The 22,147-nt window shown below is 42.1% G+C and overlaps 1 long non-coding RNA gene across 4 annotated transcripts in view; it reads left to right on the forward strand.

Moving 5' to 3' along the window:
* The window catches only part of LOC132003897 (uncharacterized), an 84,973-nt gene that overhangs the window by 17,603 nt on the left and 45,223 nt on the right, over window positions 1-22,147 (forward strand). For all 4 annotated transcript variants that reach the window (XR_009400358.1, XR_009400357.1, XR_009400355.1 and 1 more), the window contains exon 2: window positions 1,587-1,643. This is a non-coding gene — a long non-coding RNA (uncharacterized LOC132003897). The remainder of the gene's footprint in view (window positions 1-1,586; window positions 1,644-22,147) is intronic.

Raw genomic sequence — 22,147 nt, forward strand, 5'->3', positions numbered from 1 at the left:
TAGGTACAGTTTTCCTTGTATTTATCTTGCTTCAGATTTATAGAGCTTTTTGATTCTGTGACTTAATGTCTTCCGACGGGGGAAATTCCTGGCTAGTGTCTCTTCAAATATGTCTCCTGACACATTTCTTGTCTCTCCTCTTTCTGGGACTCCTTTGACAATCGTAACAAAATCTCCCATCATGTCCCATATGTTTCTTATATTCTTTTCTCTATATTCCCTAGTTTTTTCTCTATGCTTCAATCTGGGTATTTTCTATCAACCAATCTTCTAGTTCACTAATCTCTTCTGCAGGGTTTTTTTGTTTTTTTTTTTTTAATTGAAGTATAGTTGACACACAATGTTACATTAGTTTTAGGTATAAAACATAATGATTTGACAAGTCTGTACATTGTGCTATGCTCACTACAAGTGTAGCTACCATCTGTCACCATACAACACTGTTACAACACCATTGACTATATTTCCTGTGCTGTACCTTTTATCCTCATGACTTATTTTTTCCAACTAGCGGCTGTATCTCCCACTCCCATTTAACCATTTTGCCCATCTCCTTGACCCTCTTCCCCTCCAACAACCATTTGTTTGTTCTCTATGTTTATGGATCTGATTCTGCTTTTTGTTTGTTTAGATTCCGCATTAAGTGAAATCATATGGTATTTGTCTTTGTCTTATTTCACTTAGCGTAATACCCTCTCGGTCCATCCATATTGTCACAATTGGCAATATCTTGTTCTTTTAATGGCTAAGTAATATTCCAGTCTGTGTGTGTTCACACATGTGAACCACATCTTCTTTATCCATTCTTCTATCAGTGGACACTTGATTTACATCTCTAGCTTGGTTATTGTAAATAATGCTGCAATAAACATAAGTGTGCATATATCTTACCAAATTGGTGTTTTAATTTTCTTTGGGTATATCCCCAGTAGTGAATTACTGTACCACAAAGTATTTCTATTTTTTTTTTTTTTTTGAGGAACCTTCATACTGTTTTCCACAATGGTTTCACCAATTTACATTCCCCTCAACAGTGCACAAGTACCCATCTATTGAATTCTGATTTTCATTTATTACATTTTTCACTTCTAGGATTTATAATGATTTATGCTTTTTTTAAATATTTTATTTATTTATTTGACAGAGAGAGAGAGAGATCACAAGCAGGCAGAGAGGCAGGCAGAGAGGAAGGGAAGCAGGCTTCCTGCTGAGCAGAGAGCACCATGTGGGGCTCGATCCCAGGACCCTGAGATCATGACCTGAGCCGAAGGCAGAGGCTTTAACCCACTGAGCCACCCAGGCACCCCTATAATGATTTATGTTTTTATTAATACTAATTCTCTGGTGAATTTCTCCATCTTTTCATCTAGTTCCTTAAACATACTAATCATATTTTTTTTAATTGTGACTAAATAAATAAGACAAGTATGATCGTCTCCTGAGGTATTTTTCCATGATCTGTTTTGTCTCTTGATTTTCAGTCATTTAGTCCCACTTCCCAGCATTACTGATTTTTTTTAAATTGAATGCTAGGCTTTGTGTATGAAAAATGGTAAGGCTCTGAATAATGATATTATTCTCTACAGAAGAGTTCATTTTCTTCTGGTCGTGAGACAGACTTCAGGCACATCACCCTGATCCAGGTAAGACTAAGTTGCCCTAATTCTAGGGCATAGCCTTTTCAGCACTCTTCATTAAAATCCTTGTTTGTTATCAAAATTCCTTCTCCTTGATGGACCCTGGAATGGTTAATTTTATGTGCAAACTTGACTGGGCTAATGGATGACCAGATAGCTGGTAAATCATTATTTCTGGGAGTGTTTGTGAGAGTGTTTCCAAAAGAGATTAGCATTTGACTCAGTGGACTGAATAAGGAAGAGTGCCCTTCACCAGTGTGGGCAGGCATCATTCAATCTGTTGAGGGCTGGAATGGAACAAAATGGCAGAGGAAGGGTGAATTCTCTCTCTCTCTCTCTCTCTCTCTCCCTCTCTTCTTGAGCTAGGATGTCCATCCTCTCCCATCCTTGGACATCAGCACTGCAGGTTCTCAGGCCTTTTGACTCCGATACTTACACAAGTAGGCCCCCATTCTCAGACTTTTGTCCTTGGGCTGGGAGTTACACTATCAGTTCTTCTGATTCTCAGCCTTCAGACTTGAATTAAATTATTCTATGAGCTTTCTCAGTTCTCCAGCCTACAGATGGCAGATCATGGGATTTCTGGGCCTCTCTAACTGCTTGAGCTAATTCCTATAATAAATCTCCTCTTATATAGCTCTCTCTATATTTCCCACTGATTCTGTTTCTCTGGGGTATCCTGAGTAATACAGACTTTGAAGTCCAACTTTTGTCTCCCGGATGGTCTTAAGATGATAATACGAATACCAGGAGAGACTGGGTGGCTCAGTTGATTAAGCAACTGAGAGCCATGATCCTGGAATCCCAGGATCTAGTCCCGCATCAGGCTCCCAGCTCCCCAGGGAGTCTGCTTCTCCCTCTGACCTTCCCCTCTCTCATGCTCTCTCTCACAGTTTCTCTCTCAAATAAATAAATAAAATCTTTAAAAAAAAATGCTAATACCACCACCATTTTTTTCCCATATGCTCTCCTCTCACATTTTATAGTTGGGCTACATCTATACCATCAGAGCATACAGCCATTTTATATAATTATCTCTTTTGGCCCCCACTTAGTCTTAGTTATACCAGTAATTCTTATGCTCACCACCATTTTATATGTTGTCTCTCCAGTCGTGCTGTTTGTCTGAAGCTCATTTACTAGTAAATTCCTTGGAAAGGGCTCATGGAAACAATATTCCTTGAGTTCTTAGAGGTTGTTAACAGTCTGACCTTGTTCTTACTTGAGTCATCATTCTTTTCTTAATTGTCTTAAAGATATAACTCTTTTTTCCTGATAATAATTTTAAAAAGTAAGTCTGATAATAATCTCATTTCCTTTCCCTTTCAAGTCATACATTCCTCTTTTCTAGGGGCCCAAAATATTCTTTTCTTTTTCTTTAAAATCCAATAATCTTATTAGAATTTTATTCTGTACTCTGAATATGGTGGTGTACTCTGTCAGTGACTCATTTCACACTTTTTTTCCCCAGAAAGATTTTCTTGGACACAGTTTTAGTATTTGTTCTATTCTCATATTTTTTTTGTTTTCTTCTTTACAAATTTCTTTTATCTGTGTTTTGGATCCTCTTTGTCACTCCTTCATATCTGTCACTTTCTCTCAAATCCGTTTTTGTCTCTTTCTTCATTAAAAAAATTAAATATTTTCTTTTATTTCTTTGATTTCTCTTTGGGCACTACTGTTGAATTTATTTTCTCTCACTTCCTTTCTCAAATACTCATCATTTCTTAAATTTTATTTCTCTCTTTTTTTTAAGATTTTATTCTTAAGTAATCTGTACACCCACCATGGGACCCAAACTCACAACCCCAGTAAGAGTCACATACTCCTCTGACTGAACCAGCCAGGCACCCCTGTTTACTTATTTCTAATTATTTTTGAGTCCTATCACTTCATTTCTGAAGAAATTAAAAAGAAAAAAAGTTTTCTGTTATTTCATATCTTAAATTATTTTCTTAGTTTCTTTTAGCTCATTTGGCAATAGCAGGTTTCAGTTTTGCTCTGTTTTGTGAGTACGCCTTTCCAGAACACTCTCATTGTCTGAAGGGATGTTACTCAGCTTCTTGTCCCCCTCTTTTTTTTTTTCTTATATAAACTATGTTACCTTTATATTTTCTGTTGCTCCTTATAATATGAAATCAGTTTTCCTGAACTCTTTTGGGAAGGTGGCATTCACGAAAGTGTTCCTCACTTCACAGAACTTCCTCTGTTGGTTTTGGGAAGTTTTAAAAAAATAAGGCAGCTTTGCAACAATGTGAATAGAACTAGAGGGTATTATGCTAAGTGAAATAAGTCAATCAGAAAAAAGACAATTATCACATGATCTCACTGATATGAGGAATTTGAGAAACAAGACACAGGATCATAGGGGAAGGGAGGGAAAAATGAAACAAGACGAAACCAGAGAGAGAGACAAACCGTAAGTAAGAGACTCTTAATCTCAGGAAACAAACTGAGGGTTGCTGGGGGGTTGTGAGGGTGGGGTAGGGTGGCTGGGTGATGGACACTGGGGAAAGTTATGTGTTATGGTGAGTGCTATGAATCGTGTAAGACTGATGAATCACAGACCTGAAGCAAATAATATATTATATGTTAATAAAAATAATTTAAAAAAAATTTTTAAATAAGGCAGTCTGCTTTATAATATTATACCACTTTGGTCGGGGCTTTTCTTTCTCATCTCTGTTGTCCATGTCCTGCTAAATTGTTGTTCCACCCTAAGTAGTTTCTCTTTGCTTTGAGTCACTTTCCTACAAAGGGGTTGATTTTGAGAATTCATAGGAGCTCCATCAGACCTTTTCTCATGGGCTTGATATTGATATTGGCCAAAACCCCTCCCAGTTCGAGCTGCTCTTCTCCAATTGGCCTGTCCTCTTTCCCAGCCAATGCCCATTGGCTATTTGGGGGTCTTCCTGTTCTCAGGTCCTTCGGATGCATCTTCCTTATCCCTTCTCCCACAAAGACACTGATACCATGAAGGTCTGGTGGCTCATGGTGGTTTGTACCCATCCATTTGTATTTTGGAGTTTGTGGGGGTCCCTTGTCACCTAGGTCTGTTGTAAATATTGTTCACAGGTTTGGGGGGCTTGCTATCCAGTTTTTCTCTCTATCTTTATGTAAGGATTCAGAGAGAATGAAATATTACTGATGCTGTCATCTTCCCAGAATCCTCTCCTGAGTTAATTCAATTATAAGTGTATTTTGTATTACAGTCCCTTTGGGAGCCTGCTCATAACTTATGGGTGTTGACATCTTGCTTCTGCTTGGGCCTGGGAAGGTTAAGGGCTGTAAATCTTATACTGTTTATGATACCACAATTAATGACCAAACATAAGGAAGCTAAAATACGAACATAGTAAATTACCAACTCACATGAATTTTTTAAAAAGCATTTAAATTTAATTACAACAGAAATATTTCTGAGGATTTGGGGATTGTTCTTAACAATAAATAAAAGAAATTATTCATGTATATATTCTCAGAATTAACACAATGGAAGTTTTCATTTATGGGCTACATATACACATATTTTCTTGTGTACAAGCTCCATAGGATATATTTGCATATACTGTTGTAAATTTTAATTTTACCACTTTTATAGTTGGGAAATTACAACAACTGGCAAAAAAAAAAAAAAAAAGGAAAGAAAAAATAATAATTTTCAGTAGGCAGGCAGTTGATTGATGCTATCATGAGCTCTAATAGAATCCAACATGGGCCTTTAGAACCAGAAAAAGTCTCAAGTGATCATCTTGTCCAGACCACAGGCGCAAGAATCTTTATAACTCAATGTATTTAGGTACTGACACTTTTTAACAATTAACAGTATTCATGAGAAATGGATTTTTGGTTTTGTTACCAGCTGAACTAAAGTGTGGTGACAAGCAGCACAGCTAACAGAAACAATACTTAAGCACGACTTCAAAAAAAATACAACAGCTATGGTAGCTAGGAAACAGCAGCATGGAGAGTGCATTGAAGAGGAATAGTTGAGGAGCCAGGGGTAACTCGGGCCATGTTATGATGCTACACAAGTGACATTGCTCATGGTTGCCATAGCTACAGAATGGCACAAGCTATAGACACACAGACCCTATGTACCCACCCACCCTGCTGCCACTGCTTTCCACACCTGCCCCTCGGAGTTTTCCACAGCTCCAGAGTAAGGAGAAAAAGGCCATATGGCTTAAATCAAAATATTTTTTTCACTTCTAAAAATCAGAATAAGAATTTCAGAGCAGAAGGCAAGGAAACACTGGAAAATGTTTATTTCCCAAGGGTCAACAAGCTTCAGAACATCCACTCCAGGAGGAAACGTGGGGGACCCTTAGTCACCCACCTTCATGTCTAACTTTCATGTTCCTTGTCACCCTCTCTGTTCCGCTGGGGACTACACAGAGTCCACGCCTCTCTCTCTCTCTCTGTCTTCCCCACCCCCAGCTCCGTGTCTTGACGGCAGCACCAGGGAGAGTTATCACATTGTTCAAAGGAATATATGTGGATTGAAGTGGTAGAGCTGGGATTGGATCTTTTGGTACTCTGTTTCCTTCCAGTGGGATTAAAGAACTGCTTTACGATGTCACTGCCAGATTTAAAACAAAACCAGGGTAAGCTGAATAAAAAAAAAAAAAAACAGTGGTTGTTGAGGTTAGGGAGCCGGGAGAAGAAGAAAGAAGAGGAAAGCATCTTGGATGTAATTAGAGAAATCCGTACGTATCATTCTGAATTTGGGGGTGAGGAAGTAGCAATGACAAACACATGTGGGGGAGGTTGCCCAGGGCAACATCTCATTTTTCCCTGGTGTACTCTTTCTAGTGAACGACCTTGTACTTGGTCAACTGGAGGACCCACTTCTGCACATTTGTAGAAATTATAATGTGAATAAATAAATCATTAGGTGTTTCCTGGTTCTATTTTTGGGGTCTCAGCCAAAATGAAATCTCTAGACTCTTTAAGCATGCATTCTTTCTCCGCTCATTCCTCACAAGTCAACCCTGCCCTAAATATCCAAGATGGTATGGCACAGAGGAGATGCTGTGTTAATTTCCTCGTTAGTTAGTTGCTGTGGCAAAGAACCACAAATCGGGTGGCTTAGAACAAGAGAAAGTTACTGTCTTACAGTTCTGGAGGCCTAAGCCTGAAACCACACTTCCTCTGAAACCTGTCAGTGAATCCTTCCTTGCCTGGTCCTAGCTTCTGGTGCCTCGCCTACAACCCTTGGTTTTCCATGGCCTGTAGACACATCATTCCAGTCCTGCATGACCACACGGAGTTCTCCCTCTGTCTCTTCACATCGCATTGTTTTTATAAGGAAACCCATCATATTGGATTATAAAAACTAAAGAGCGAAGCCCTTCAACATACCTTTTCTGGAGGATACATTTTGACCTATAATACGGCACTTCACGTTATTCTCATGAGGGTCAGTGCTGCTAAGTGTAGACACTCTGTGGTTCATTTGTTCACTCAACAATATTTACTGAGCAACTTGTATGTGCCTGGCACTGTTCTAGACACTGAGGAAGTAGAACAAGGAACCTACTCTCACAGAGCTTTTGTTAGAATTGGGGAGAAAGACAATAAGCCAGTTGATTTTTTTTTCTTTCTTTTTTTTTTTTTTTCTTAAGTAGGCTCCACACCCAGCACGGAACCCAATACAAGGTTTGAACTCATGACCCAGAGATCAAGACCTGAGCTGAGATCAATAGTCGGGTGCTAAATGACTGAGCCACCCAGGTGCCCCTGAACAAGTTGATTTCTAATGCTGGAAAACTGTACACACTACGAAGAAAATGAAACAGAGTAAGGGGAAAGAACATGAGGATGAGAGTGGTAAAGGGAAGCCACTAATTATAAAATTCGAACTGGAATCAGGGTCATCGTACTGCCCAAGGAAAGAGCATTCCAGACAGAGGGAACCTTCAATGGGAAGACCCCAAGGGTGCAACATACTTTGCGTATTCAGGGAGCAGGAGGAAGGCCACTGTGACTGGAGAGTAAATGCAAAAAAGTTTAATAATAACAATATGTAAGCCAAATTCCATAGAAAGTATGGGAGGCAGTATGATATGGGAAACATTGTCTAGGCTTGAAAGCCAACAAGCCCTGAGTTCAAACCTGAGCCCTGCCACGTAGCAGCTTTCTGTTCTCAGCCAAGTCATCTAGCATTTGTCAGCCTCAGCTTTCTTGTCTACAAAGTAGAAAAATAAGAGTGTTGTAAAGTCAAAGTGAGGTTTCAAATGAGGTTTGAAAAAGGGTGGGTTTTGGAAGATGGATTTGTGTTTGAATTCGGGTTCTGTACCTTGCTTACCTTATAGCGGTCTACTGAGGTTTGACTTCCTCATATATAAAATAGGAATAATGATATTATATAATAGGATTGCTATGAGGATTTAATGAGATGAAGAATGCTTTTATGTTCTGCAGTTTTATTATTATGTGTGTGATTGTGGTTTTGTTTTTATTTGTCCTCCTCAGAACTCAATATTCTCACTTAATGTGAAGGCTCGTATCTTTTTTCAATTCTAGAAAAATCTCATTCATTAACACTTTAAAGTGGTGTCTTTTGCCTCTGCTTGCTATTTTCTTGATATCAGTCAGGATGGGCTATGTGATGCTTCAGAACAAAGTTTGAGAAGCAAATACCTTATTGTCTTTTAAACATTTCTATGTACTTAGACCGGGGAATGGGGTTCTTTTAAGTTACCCCAATTCTCCATATTCACCATTGCCTGTCCTTTTTAAGGTGAATAACCTTAAAATGAATGAGTTCAATAAGATGATAGCTAGTAGGTTATGAAGTGTCAGGAAAGGACTTTTTTTTTTTTTTTAAAGATTTTATTTATTCGATAGATCACAAGTAGGCAGAGAGGCAGGCAGAGAGAGAGGGGGAGGCAGGCTCCCTGCTGAGCAGAGAACCCGATGTGGGGCTCGATCCCAGGACCCTGAGATCATGACCTGAGCCGAAGGCAGTGGCTTAACCCACTGAGCCACCCAGGCGCCCCGAGGAAAGGGCTTTAAAGATAGGATACATGAGCATTTACACGTGCTCAAGGAAAGAAACCATAAAGAAATGGCAAGGGAGGAAAAAACCAAGGGAGAAATGGAAGATACGGGAATGAGAGGGAATAGTCAATCTTACGGGAGCAAGGCTGGAATCAAGAATGGAAGATTTGGGGATTTGGAACCTACGTGAAGGATTAGCTTTAACAGGAGAGTTTCACCTCTTGGAAACAGGAAAGCAGGAAAGAAAGGGTGCAGGTTTATAAAGTTGTTGGAGAGCGTCTGGAAATTGAAGCTAGATAGCTCAGTTTTCTCGATATAGGATGCAAGGTGAGCGGTGGAGATGGACGCCTGGGAACTGAAGGTTTGTGCTCTCAGCTGAGAGGAATCAGTGGGGGAGTCAAATACAGACTCATAAAGGAGCATCCGGAGAGTCAAGCTGAGGCTGGAAACCACGCATTTGTAACCCCACCAACACAGTGGCTGGGACTCTATTTAGGGTTGGGGGAGCCCCAAATGCCCATGTGGAAGAACAGAAAAGTAATTGTTTGGGTTGGTGGAGAGTCAGAGTTTGCAAGGCAATCAGACAAGGGAGCGGAGGATGGGGAGGGAGTGGATGAGGTGATGAGATCAAGAAACTGAGCTGACCATGAACTAAACCCATCCCCTCACAAAAATGGTGCATGCTGGTCCATGCCAATGGCATAGTCAGCCTCCGGAAATGTCAACATCCCTCAGGAGGCAGTGTTACTTGTGAGCAGATTTTCTTTTTAGGTAACAATTGCCCTGTCATTGTGGTAACAAGTATGCTCTGTTTCTGCTTTGCTAATCTTGATAAATAGATTCACTGTCTCCATTAAGTCTCTAAACTCCCCCAAAGAGAGCACGTGGTTGGTGTGGCCAGTATTCACCCCTACTAGGCAGAGTCCTTGTACTAGGCCATTGCCTAGGCCTTTGACCTTTGGATTAGGCATCCAGCATGGGTCCAATCATCTGAGGCCAGGGTGATGGGGTCACATGGCAGGCTTGATGCATAAGGGGCCTCTCAGAACGGTCTAAGACTTTCCACAATACTTTCCAGAAAGAATAAAACTGCAGGCAAAACTGTTCTCGTAAACATTGGAGCAGCATTTCTCCTCCTGGACTTTGTAATAGATCTCCATCCATTTCTCCACTTCTCACCTCTCCAGGTTGGGGAGCTGGACACAGTTCAAAAAATTCCCTATATAGAGCACCTAATTGTATAAGTTACATATGTTATATTTGCTTGGAACTTATACTGCCCACACCCCCTATTCACATACACACATAACTAAGCTCATACATTCTTTTCTTCTTAATCCTTGGCTCCCATTTCGAGGAAGAAATAAATTACTTTCTACACATAATTTTCTTTCTGGCGTGCCGACGTTAACAGTAGTTGTATAGAATCTTCCAAACCGTGATAAAATGAATTGCTTCAGTTTCAAGGTGGGATTTTTACCACTTAATATAAAACATTCTGGCAATGTCTACCAATTTATATTATCTAGAGCAGGGCTTTGCAGATTTTTTTCTATAAAGGGCCAGACAGTAACCGTTTTAGGCTCTGTGGGCTACATCACAGCCACTCATCACTCTCACTATAGGATTTAAGCAGCCATAAACAATATGTCAATCAGTGAGTGTAACTGTGTTCCAGTAAAACTTTATTTATAAAAGCAGGCTGGACTTGGCTCAAGGCTGTAGGTTACCAATCCCTCAATCTAGAGGATAATTACTTATGGTTTTCTGTTGTTGGGCAAAGTAAGAGCTGAACCTTATGATAGCGGCGGCGGTTCTTCTAACAAGATGGTATGGGGCAGGGGGTGGGCTTCACTGTTCTGACTTTCCTTATGTAGATATAGTTATTCAGTAATAAATAATCAATGGTCACCACATCACACAACTCTGGAATCATACAGTGCCCACCTAGCCTGTGTGGCCATAGGCAGCAGCACCGAATTTATTTAAAGTGATTTTTCTGCAGTTCCAATTTATCCATCCAGCATATTGGTTCAAACACTGACAGCTTTAAGGACACAGGAATAAATTAAGCAAAGTCCCTGCCCTGAAGGAGCTTATGATGTTATGTTAGCTTGTTAGCTTCCTAGGGTTGCTGTAACAAACAACAACAAACAAACAAACTGGGTGGCTTGCAAAACCAAACTTACTGTCTCACAGTTCTGGAAGCTAGAGGTCTGAGAGCAAGGTGTCTTCAGCAGGTCTGTACTCCCTCTGAAGCCTGGAGAGGAGAATCCTTCCTTGCACTCAGTGGCATTCCTTGGCTTAGAGCTGCAACACTGAAATTTCTGCCTTCTCCCCCTTGTGTGTCTCTCTTTTCCTCTTCTTACAGGGATACCGGTCGTAACAAATCCAGGGCCCGCCCACTCCTGGAGGATCTCATCTTCACCAGACCGATTCCACCTGCAATGCCCCTATTTTCAAAATAATGACATAATCTGAGGTACTGGAAGTTAGGACTTCAACCTATTTTTGGAGGGGAAACAGTCCAGTCAATAACATAAGGTTAAGGGGTACCTGGGTGGCTCAGTGGGTTAAAGCCTCTGCTTACGGCTCAGGTCATGATTTCAGGGTCCTGGGACCGAGCCCCACATCGGGCTCTCTGCTCAGCAGGGAGCCTGCTTCCCCCTCTCTCTCTACCTGCCTCTCTGCCTATTTGTGATCTCTGTCTGTCAAATAGATAAATAAAATCTTTTAAAAAATAGCATAAGGTTAAGAATAAATGTAAAATAAATGTGAGGCCTATAGGTGCTATGATGCAGTCTCTGTCAAAGGACAGGGTGAGGGCAGCAATAAGGGAGATAAGTTTTGCCTGGAAGGGTCGGGAAAGGTTCCATAGATGAGGGGAAGCTTGAGAAGATTCTGGAAAATCATGCCAAATGTTTGCCAGGTCCAAATGGGGTATATGGGACCTGGAGAATGGAAGGATAGCCCCTGCAGGAGTAGCAACAGAGGCTGTATGTAGTGTGACAGAAGCAATTTCATAACGGTCCACTATACCCCTAAGGGGGCTTAGGTTTCCTGTTTTCCAGAGAAGTAAAAATGAGGTCTGAACACCTTGGCTATTTGATGCACCTGTGAGTTATTCAAGATCACCGGCAGCTGCAGAATTTCAATATGGGAGGGGTTCAGGGAGACCATCTACTTTTTTTTAGAGGCAGGAGGGGCAGTGGGAGAGAAAGAATCTTAAGCAGACTCCCTGCTGAGTGGGGAGCCCCATGGGGGGCTCCATCTCACAACCCTGAGATCAGGACCTGAGCTGAAATCAACGGTTGAACACTTAACCAAGTGAGCCACCCAGGCGTTAGGGGGACAATCTGAGTGAAAGGCAGGTGACTAATCAAAGCCGCATTTGCCTGGTAAACACACTGTTTTTACTTAGTTTGACTGTTAGAGGTTAATAAAAATAACAATGTCTGAAGATGCCTCCACTGGTACTTAACATGAAATGGAGAAAATGTTAATGTATATTTCAAAGAAGTGCAGCCAGGGGTGACTTGAGAGGGCAACCATGGAGACTGCGAGCAAGGGTAGACTTCCTCCCAGCCTATCGCCCATTCGCATCCCTAGGGGTTAAATGTTGTTTCTTTTCACTTAGCACTTCGCTGAGTGATTAAATGCGTTATAGCTCATCCCCAATTTATAGATGAGGCAATGGAGTTTAGAAAGGTTAAATACATTGCCCTGCTTACACAGCTAGTGATTTCATTTTAATGATAACCTAAAAAACTATCGAGTAAATGCATGAACGAGGATTCTGCACCGGCCAACAGTAGCCACTAGCCTCATGTGACTGTTTGAATGAAAATTAATTAGAAATCCTGTCCCTGGGTTACTCTTGTCTACTTCAAGTGCTCAATAGCCACATGTGGCTTTGGAGAATGCAGAGACAGAACAGTTTCATTAAAAATAAAATGACCGCTTTATAACTGAGTACTGCCTCAATTTCAATCCTGCTTGCTTTGTGTTTGTGATCAAATTGACACAATGTAGCATTCTCCAGTTATCCTAGGCAAATGAGAAAAGAACAGTGTTGGCCTTAGCATGTGAATGATACATTACCACTATATTAAGGAAGGTAATCTAATAGTTCAAATAAAGAAAAATTACCATTTTAAATGCACTGAAATCAGAAGAACGTACCCTGTGGCAATCAGTAACATGTTTACTTTATTATCGGTTACATACTTTCAGCAAAATAATATCATCCATCTCATTAAATTAGTATCGTCAGTTTAAATATCATCGGCTTAACAGTGTGATTTACATTTAACCTGAAAAATAAAAGCCTTTGGTTCATAAGAACTATAAATATTAGGAGTTTGCACCTCGTTTTATTTTGTTACATTATGGTACGTACGTAATACGTTAGGGGTGATTTAAAGGAAACGTAAGGATCAGTGGAGCATTTTCATTTCTCTTTAGAAGAGGTCACTACTTTACCCAAGATTGAGAAGCACTGTGAAAGCCTTCAGGATGGGGGCACCTGGTTGGCTCAGTGGGTTAAAGCCTCTGCCTTCGGCTCAGGATCAAGCCCCGCGTCGGGCTCTCTGCTCAGCGGGGAGCCTGCTTCCCCTCTGTCTCTGCCTGCTGCTCTGCCTACTTGTGATCTCTCTCTCTGTCAAACAAATAAAGTCTTAAAAAAGAAAGAACGCCTTCAGGATGAAGGAACTTGAACATATCACCTATAACACACAGTCCCAGACCCACTGAGAACGGGTGATTGTCAGTACTCTCTCGCATCCAGATTAACTACAGCGCTCCTCACACTCGTTTGTCAGAACTGTACCCAGGGATATATTATATTATACCAACTGCAGCAGCTGGCAAGACTTCACACTGATGAAACATTTTACTCCTCAATGTTCTAATCACTAACCCCCCCGTTTTAGAATTCAATTAGTAAAACTTGATTTACACTATTCATAAATGCAGAATTTTGCACTACCCCTTCCTAGCTTTTAATAGGAAAAAAATGTTGGTAGTGAGCAAGGAGACCACAAGGCAAGACCCACTTTTCATTTTCTGGCACATGGATATTTTTTTTCTCTGTCTTAATCAGACCAGCTCTTCTCAAGCATTTTACTTATGGGGAAATAGGACTCAAGAGCATCATTTTCCTGTTACCACTTCACAATGTTTTCCTGAAAGACTTCGTGTTTTCTCATGTAGTCTTCAGCCTCCAACTTTCCCCCTTGAAATCTGCAGATGAATTTCACACTCTCGGAGGCAGATGCTGCTTTCCTCACCATAAATGAGACACAGAGGCCTATCGAGGCTGGGCTATCTCATTCAGTGTATCTCAAAGCTACAGTCAACTCGTGCTGGTCTTTCACTGTGATTGCAGGAGTCCTAGAGTGGTCCACTTGGGCAACTCCTATATCCCTGGGGGAGTAAACTCACACTTACTTTCAGCAGGATCGTATATTACATTGAGACCCCGTATTTATCTTGTTGAACCATATAGATACCAGAACCCTGGTTGAATGTTTTACCTCTTATTTCTGAAAAGTGCTTGGTGAATATTCCCACTATTTCCCGCAAAGTAGGACTGAAGACACAGCTTCTCATATAAGTGGCAAATAAGCTACCAATATCCTATGAGCCAGAAGGATACTCTAAAATGCTAAAACAAAACAAAAACAAACAAACAAACAAACCCTGCTTGCCATCTTTTAAAATACTCCGAAGATGTACAACCTAAACGCTGAGGGGAGTTTAAAAAATCTACCTTCCTTCCCTTGAGAAGGTGTTTCTGAATGTTGAGATAAGTAAGGAAAGGACTCTTTACTCAAATTTTGCAGGTGTAGTTAATTATAATTGTTGACGTTCAATGATGCTAAGCTAATAATAGGAGCCACCATTTATTTGGCTCTTACTCTGTACTAGATAATATGCCAAGCTATTTACATATATTTTTTATTCCTTACAACCACTTCCTGAAGGTATGTGCTGATATCTCTGTCTTCCAGATTTAAAAAACAAAAACAAAATCAGGAGGCCCAGAAATTAGCCTGAGGTCACACAGTTACTCCATGTTGGAGGCAGAATTTGAACTCAGAACTTCCAAACTCCCAAGCCTCAGAAGCAGTATATGTTACAATGAGCTATCTTCCAGTTACTTTGTTGCTACTCCTCAAACTAAGCATTCTTATTTTCAATATTTACTCCCAGCTTCTGGGGAAAATGTCAAGACAAAGTTTCACTATGGTTGGTTACAGATCATTCTTAAGTTCTCCAGGTGTTGAGAACTCAGACACCTGTCACAAAGTACCCTTTTTTTCCCCTGCTCTTAATTCACGAGGTTGGGCCCCAAAGCCCTTTCATCTCTACTCAGAAAAGCCTTAGGACAAGAATGTATGCCCCATTTCATTCCAAGGCGAGCTCTCAACAGCACTCTGTGACCAGGACCTCACCTCTCCAGCAGGGTCACCTTTGCAGGAGAGTTCAGCCACCAAGAGCTGGGCATCCACAGGACAGGAGCAGAATAATGAATGACCCACCTGAAAATGCAAGGGGAATTCTGAGGGCCCGGATTTTTACCAGGTCTCCTGGTAAGCATCCTAACTTATGTCAATTAAAAAAAAAAAAAAAAAAAAAAAAGACTGATCTTTAGAAAAACACAAGCAAGATTTAAATCTCGGTTACTTTAGAAGATCTTAGTATCCATTTGAATATTACTAGGTAAGCTTTGATAATTAACTTTATAAACCCAAAACCAGCCTTCACAATGCTGCCTCCACCTTCAGACCCAGGGGCAGACTCAGAAAGCCTACCCACTCCTTATCACTTTTTGTCCCTTATCAGTTTATTTAGGGGGAAATGTCTGGGCCAAGAGGAACAGCTTGGCAGATACTGACTAGTTATTTAATATACTGTGAAACCTATTCAATAAAATTTACCTAATACAGAATTTGTGGTGTGTGAATTGGTCTGAAGTTTGTATTTGCACCATGAATAAAAAGGGCGTGCTCGGCAAATACGTAATGTCTCCATAATTATAATTTGCAAAAAAGAGGACGTTCAACATGAAGGAATAAAACTCGTCTTTTGGTGCACCTGGATGGCTCAGTGGGTTAAAGCCTCTGCCTTTGGCTCAGGTCATGGTCCCAGCATCGTGGGATCGAGCCCCACATCGGGCTCTCTGTTCAGTGGGGAGTCTGCTTCTCCCTCTCTCTCTGCCTGTCTCTCTGCCTACTTGTGATCTCTGTCAAATAAATAAATAAAATCTTTTTTAAAAATCTTTTTAAAAGATTTTATTTGATAGAGAGAGATCACAAGTAGGCAGAGCGGCAAGCAGAGAGGTGGGGTGGGGGGCAGGCTCGCCCCGATGCAGGGCTTGATCCAAGGACCCTGAGATCATGACCTGAGCTGAAGGCAGAGGCTTAACCCACTGGGCCACCCAGGTACCCCAAAAGATTTTTTTTTTAAATAAAATAAATGAATAAACAAACCTTGTCTTTTGCTGTGGTCCGTCTTCCTGCTGCAGCAGATTCCTACGTGGAAGCCCGAGTCTGCAGGGTGACAGTATTTGGAGGTGGGGTCTTCGGGAGGCAATTAGGTTTAGAGGAGGTCCTGCGGATGGATGGAGCCCTCCTGATAGGATTAGTGCCCTGATAAGAAGGTTTACCCAGGAACTCACAAGGTTTTTCTGCAGCGTGAGGCCGCAGCGAGATGAGAACTTGAACTCCCTCCGAACGCCGGCTGTGACGGCTCCAGATTTGGACTTCCAGCCTCCAGAATGGTGGGAAAATTAATTTATGTTGTGTAAGTCTCCCGGGATGTGTTGTTTTGCAGTGACAGTGTGCGCTGGTGAACCCATCTTAGGTTAGCTTTGAAACACCTATTTGCCTGCAAAGATAATAATTTTACAGTTATTGCTTTCGTGTGTGTTCATTAAAGCAAAACCGATAGGCCTTCTCCTTGGCAGTGCTTTTATGGTCCTCTTTAACTTGGAAGTGATAAAGCTGCCTTTAAAAATTTGCATAATGTGGCTTTTTCAATCGTTTGGGTAGACTTTGAGCCAATTAGTCAGAACTTGTGAAGTTTTACTCTTCTGCCCCAAAACTCTGAAGAAGTTATTATGTATCATAACAAATTAAATGTTACAGCCCATAGGACACAGGGGCTCATTCTCACAATAAAATTGTGGTTTGTTGTAAGAACATTAAAGAGGGAGTGGATTTACATGGATAATCACTGAAGCTGGGTTATCAGGCACTGGGGTTTGGTGAACTGTTCTCCACCGCTGTGGACATTTTAAAATACAACACAAAGTTCTGAGTGAGTATCTGTGTACTTACGAGCTACCTGTGAACTGTGGACGGATTGACCCTGCCGTGCTGGTGTGGTTGCTTAGTTGCGCTTGGGTCCATAACCATTTTAAAAAATGGAAAATAGGGGCGCCTGGGTGGCTCAGTGGGTTAAGCCGCTGCCTTCGGCTCAGGTCATAATCTCGGGGTCCTGGGATCGAGTCCCGCATCGGGCTCTCTGCTCTGCAGGGAGCCTGCTTCCTCCTCTCTCTCTCTGTCTGCCTCTCTGCCTACTTGTGATCTCTCTCTGTCAAATAAATAAATAAAATCTTTAAAAAATAAAAAATAAAAAATGGAAAATAACTACCTCCTGGCCCCTTTTTTGGAAACGTGCAAACGGCGCCAGCTGCCTTGAAGGGAAGAGAATGTTTTACTCTATTTCCACAGCTGCCCTTTCAGTTTCCTAAAGTCAATTAGGGCGGAGCACGGGAACTGTAGGAGGACAAGGGGTGGTTTGAAGATAACCGCATCTCCCCAGGCTACCATCCTGGAGCGGAGTGAAGACCTCTCTCCAGAGGGGGAAGAAAGTAGGACCTTAAAGAGATCCCCATACAGTTTACACAGAGTGGTTGAAGCTTAACGGTCTGTGGAAACCTCACCTTCCCACATTGCCTTGTGGGAAAATGATTGGGTGTTCAATTGTTCTCACTTGGGTACTTTCCCAGACTATGCGTGGTTCAGCTGGATAAAGCCTCTCCCTTCCACCCTACCCCTCCTCCTCCCGAAAATTTCCTGAACCGTAGGTGTGGCAGACTGGCTTTGTTCTGGATGAAGTAGGGCCAGAGCTATCAGGTAGATAAGGAAAGTACCTCTCCAGTCGTCCTGCCCGCTGATCAGGGCTATGTTTCTGGACTTCAGCGTGGAAATGAGAATTCCCACAATTTCAAAGGGAGTGTCTGCTCCTGTTTATTACTAGCTGAATAATTGCTTAGGTTCTTTTTTTTTTTTTAATATTTTATTTATTTATTTGGCAGAGATCACAAATAGGCAGAGAGGCAGGCAGAGAGAGAGAGAGAGAGAAGCAGGCTCCCTACTGAGCAGAGAGCCCCATGCGGGGCTCGATCCCAGGACCCTGAGATCATGACCTGAGCTGAAGGCAGAGGCTTAACCCACTGAGCCATGCAGGCGCCCCTAATTACTTAGATTCTTGACCTCTTTGCATGCTCTGAATTTCCATGGCTCTAAGATATGAATTGAACTGAGGACTTTATGAGAAGCAGAGGAAATTATTATTATTATTTTTTTTTTTTTTGGCAGAGTTTTCATTTTACTCCTAACCTAGTTTTCAACTGGAGATGTGGGTGGTGAGCATCTAGGCCCTTCCTAAGGCATTACACAATCTATGAGAGTTATACAGTGTGGATAGAAAAGTACCTATAACCCACTTTTTAAAAAAGTGTTTCATAATGTAGACCTGAAATTCTCCAGGGCATGGAGTTCCTGACACTTTCTTGATGGAAGAGAAGACTTCTTCAGTACAGATTGTTCCTGTAGTTCACAGGGTAGAGGAAGACAGGAGGCCAAGGGTGACAGATGAAGGTAGTCAGGGAATGCTTTGCCTTTGGGACTTATCGTCCAGTTATTGGTTCTAAGACTTGAACCCCAAACCTAGAAAAAAATGCCCATGTTCAGGGATTGTAATTGGTATAACTTTGATTTATCACAACAAGTTTTCATCAGAAATTTTTTGTTAAAATGAAACCTACATTAAGGTTTTCACTTTCCCTTTGCTGCTAGAATTTTTACGGTAGATGTGTTGCATATTTTCATCATCCAATTCTGAGATCTTAACTAGAGGTGCCGTCACATCATTAGGCAGTTGGGAAAAGTTGTACAGAAGTTTATGCGTCATGGGGCACCTGGGTGGCTCCGTCAGTTAAACATCTGACTCTTAATTTCATTAAGTCATGTAATCTCCGGTCATGATCTCAGGGTCTTAGGATGGAGCCCCTCATGGTGCTTCATGCTCAGTGGTGAGTCTGCTTGAAATTCTCTCCGTCCACCTGCCCCTCCCTAACCCACCCACTCTCTTGCTCGCTCGCTCTCTAAACAATCCTTTTTAAAAATTGAGCTATTGTAGTCCCAGATTTCAAAGATCTTTTAAAGGTTTTATATATTTGAGCGAGAACTTGAGTGAGCACATGGGTGCACATGCGTGGAAGAAGGAGCAGAGGGAGAGGGAGAAGCAGCAGTCTTGGCTGAGCAGGGAGCCCATCGCAGGGCTCTGATCCCATCGGGGATCATGACCTGAGCCCAAGAAGGCAGACACTTAACCAACTGAGCCACCCAGGTGCCCCTCGAGGATCTTCTGTTTCACTAATTTATGCAACTAATACTTGAGTGCCTACAGTGCTAGGCACCATTCCAGATGCTGTGCACATGGCAAGATACAAATCCAAGTTCCCGCAGAGCTTGCGTTCTAATGTGACTAGACCCGCACAGAAATGGAACATTAGGGAGGAACAAGTGTGAATATGAAAATAGGACAGGGTGACAGTAAATGAGTGTTTTAAATTGGGTCACGAGGAAAGGCCACTCCAAGAAAGTGACATTGACTTGGGACCCAGATAGTGGAAGGAAGCCAGTAATGGAAGATCAAGGGAATTCATAATCTAGGAAGAGGGAGAAAATAGCACAGAAGCTCCAAAACTTGATAGGCTCAACAAACAGAAAGACAAGCAAGTATGGCTGGGGGCTTAGAGGGCAGGGGACCAGAACCTGATCATGTAAAGCCTTGAAGGCCAGATTTTATGCTAAAGGTAATGGAAAGACCTTGAAGGGTTTTAAGCAGAGGGATGACATTATCTGACTTGCATTTTAAAGCATTTCTCTGGCTACCATGTGGGGAGTGGATTATATAAAGTGGATCTAACAGGATCTCTGGTGAGAGATGATGCTGGCTTGGATGAGGATAAAGATGGAGAGAAACGGACAGTTTTGGGATATTCTGGAGGTAGAGAGAGTAGCTAGCCTTCAGTGGTGGATTTAATGGGGGGGGGCGCGGAATGAGGGAGCCCCACATTCCTGGTTTGGGCTCCCGTGCAAGTTATTTGCCAGATAAGGGAAGTTGGGAGAAGAGTAGATCAGGCTAGGAAAACAGGAGTTTGCCTTGGGGCATGTTAATTTGGAAATTAAACGTCCAAATTAGATGTGAAGTAGGCAGCTGGTTAAGAAGGAAGGTTTGGGCTGGAAATATAAATTTGGGAATTATCAGCATAGAGAGTGGGACAGGAGCCAATGAAGTGGGTTGAAGAGAGGTAAGAAATGAAGACAGTGGCTGCAGACAACTTTTTTCTAAGACGCTGTGAGTGAGGAATACAGAAACAGTTGCAAGAGTATATGGGGTCAAGGATAGGTTTTCAAAAAAAATAGTTAATTTTTTTTTTTTTAAGATAGGAGAGCTAAACTATGTTTCTAAGCTGATGGGAATGATGCAGGACAGAGGGAAAGTTATAGTCTGAAAGGCTCTATTGGATCTCATCCAAACATACACCCAAAGAATGAAGACCATTTGGAGAACTTAAAAGCAGAGCTGCTTGGTGTGTATATACTGCCTTGGAGAGGCTTTGGGAGAGGAGTTGGACAGAGAGAGAAAATTAGTGTGGAGAAAAGGGGATTCGAGGGAGCAGGAGAATAGGGAATATGTGCGTGAGCCAGAAAATAAATTCATCGGTCCTGGGGTGGAGGCTAAGGAATGAACAACTTAGGTTCCTATCTTCTAGAGACAAATCTTTCCAGACCCTCATGAGCTCCATCATCCACCAAGTCTTTCTTGCCTGGAAGGGGCAGCAGTTAAGAATGGGTCCAGCAAACTCCGGGCTCTGCTTCTGGATGGAGGGGAGCAAGTTGTGGAACTGCTCTGTGCCTCAGTTTCCTCACTGGAATATGAGCTTAGACGTGCGCACGTCATGGGGTCCGGGGGTGGATTAACCGAGACCATCCTTGTAAAGCACAGAGTGCATTTAGCATCATTCAAGGCTGTTCAGGTCTTGAGACTTAAATAAGTTTTTTGAGGCCAGGGAACGTGTCTTATTTTAACTTTCTGTGACCTCTAAAATAAGTCCCAGCTGCAAGTGAATTTCTCCTGTTTGCCGCCTTCTCCCTTTCCTTCTCTTTCTCACTGCCGTGCGTCACCCTCCATCTCCTTATCATCTTCTGGCCCACCAAAGCCCGGCTCAGAACTCAGCTGCCCTTCACCTCTTGCTGCTTACTTTGCCTCCGCACTTACGTGTTTGGTCTGTAGAATGTTCTATTTGATGTCGGTTCATAGAAATCCGTGCGAGAGACCACTTTGGCTTCTTCCTGTCTTACCTCCAAAGCAAGACAGATTTTTAAGTATGATCGCCTTGATTTAAAAAAAAAAGTTTATGCCAACCCTAAATTGACCCTTTGTTGCAGAGTTCACATGTAATTTCTCGACTTCATATAGTTGATTAACTCCACAAAGGTTGGCTTTCAGAAAGCTTTTCTACCCAAGAAAGCTGCTCAGCCCCACATCAATTTTTGTTGAAGATTTTGTTGATCTGAGGGGCGCCTCGGTGGCTCAGTGGGTTAAAGCCTCTGCTTTTGGCTCAGGTCATGAACCCAGGGTTCTGGGATCGAGCCCCACATTGGGCTCTCTGCTCAGCAGGGAGCCTGCTCCCCCCCCCCCCCCGCCCACCCTGCCCCATCTGCCTCTCTACCTACTTGTGATCTCTGTCAAATAAATAAAATCTTAAAAAAAAAAAAGAGTTTAGGGGCGCCTGGGTGGCTCAGTGGGTTAAGCCGCTGCCTTCGGCTCAGGTCATGATCTCAGGGTCCTGGGATCGAGTCCCACATCGGGCTCTCTGCTCGGCAGGGAGCCTGCTTCCTTCTCTCTCTCTCTGCCTGCCTCTCAGTGTACTTGTAATTTCTCTCTGTCAAATAAATAAATAAAATCTTTAAAAAAAAAAAAAAAAAGAGTTTATTTGAGAGAGAGTGTGAGCAAGAAAAAGCATGAACAGGAGGAGGGGGTCAGAGAAGGGGTAGACTCCCCACTGAGCAGGTAGCGCCATGGGACTTGTGGGACTCAATGGGGGGAGGGGGGCGTAGGGTGTCAGGACCTGAGACAGAGGCTTAACTGACTGAGCCATCTAGGTGCCCTCCCATGTCAATTTTTGACATTGTTATTCCAAC

Source organism: Mustela nigripes, chromosome 16 (assembly GCF_022355385.1).
Source record: "Mustela nigripes isolate SB6536 chromosome 16, MUSNIG.SB6536, whole genome shotgun sequence".
Lineage (NCBI taxonomy): Eukaryota > Metazoa > Chordata > Mammalia > Carnivora > Mustelidae > Mustela > Mustela nigripes.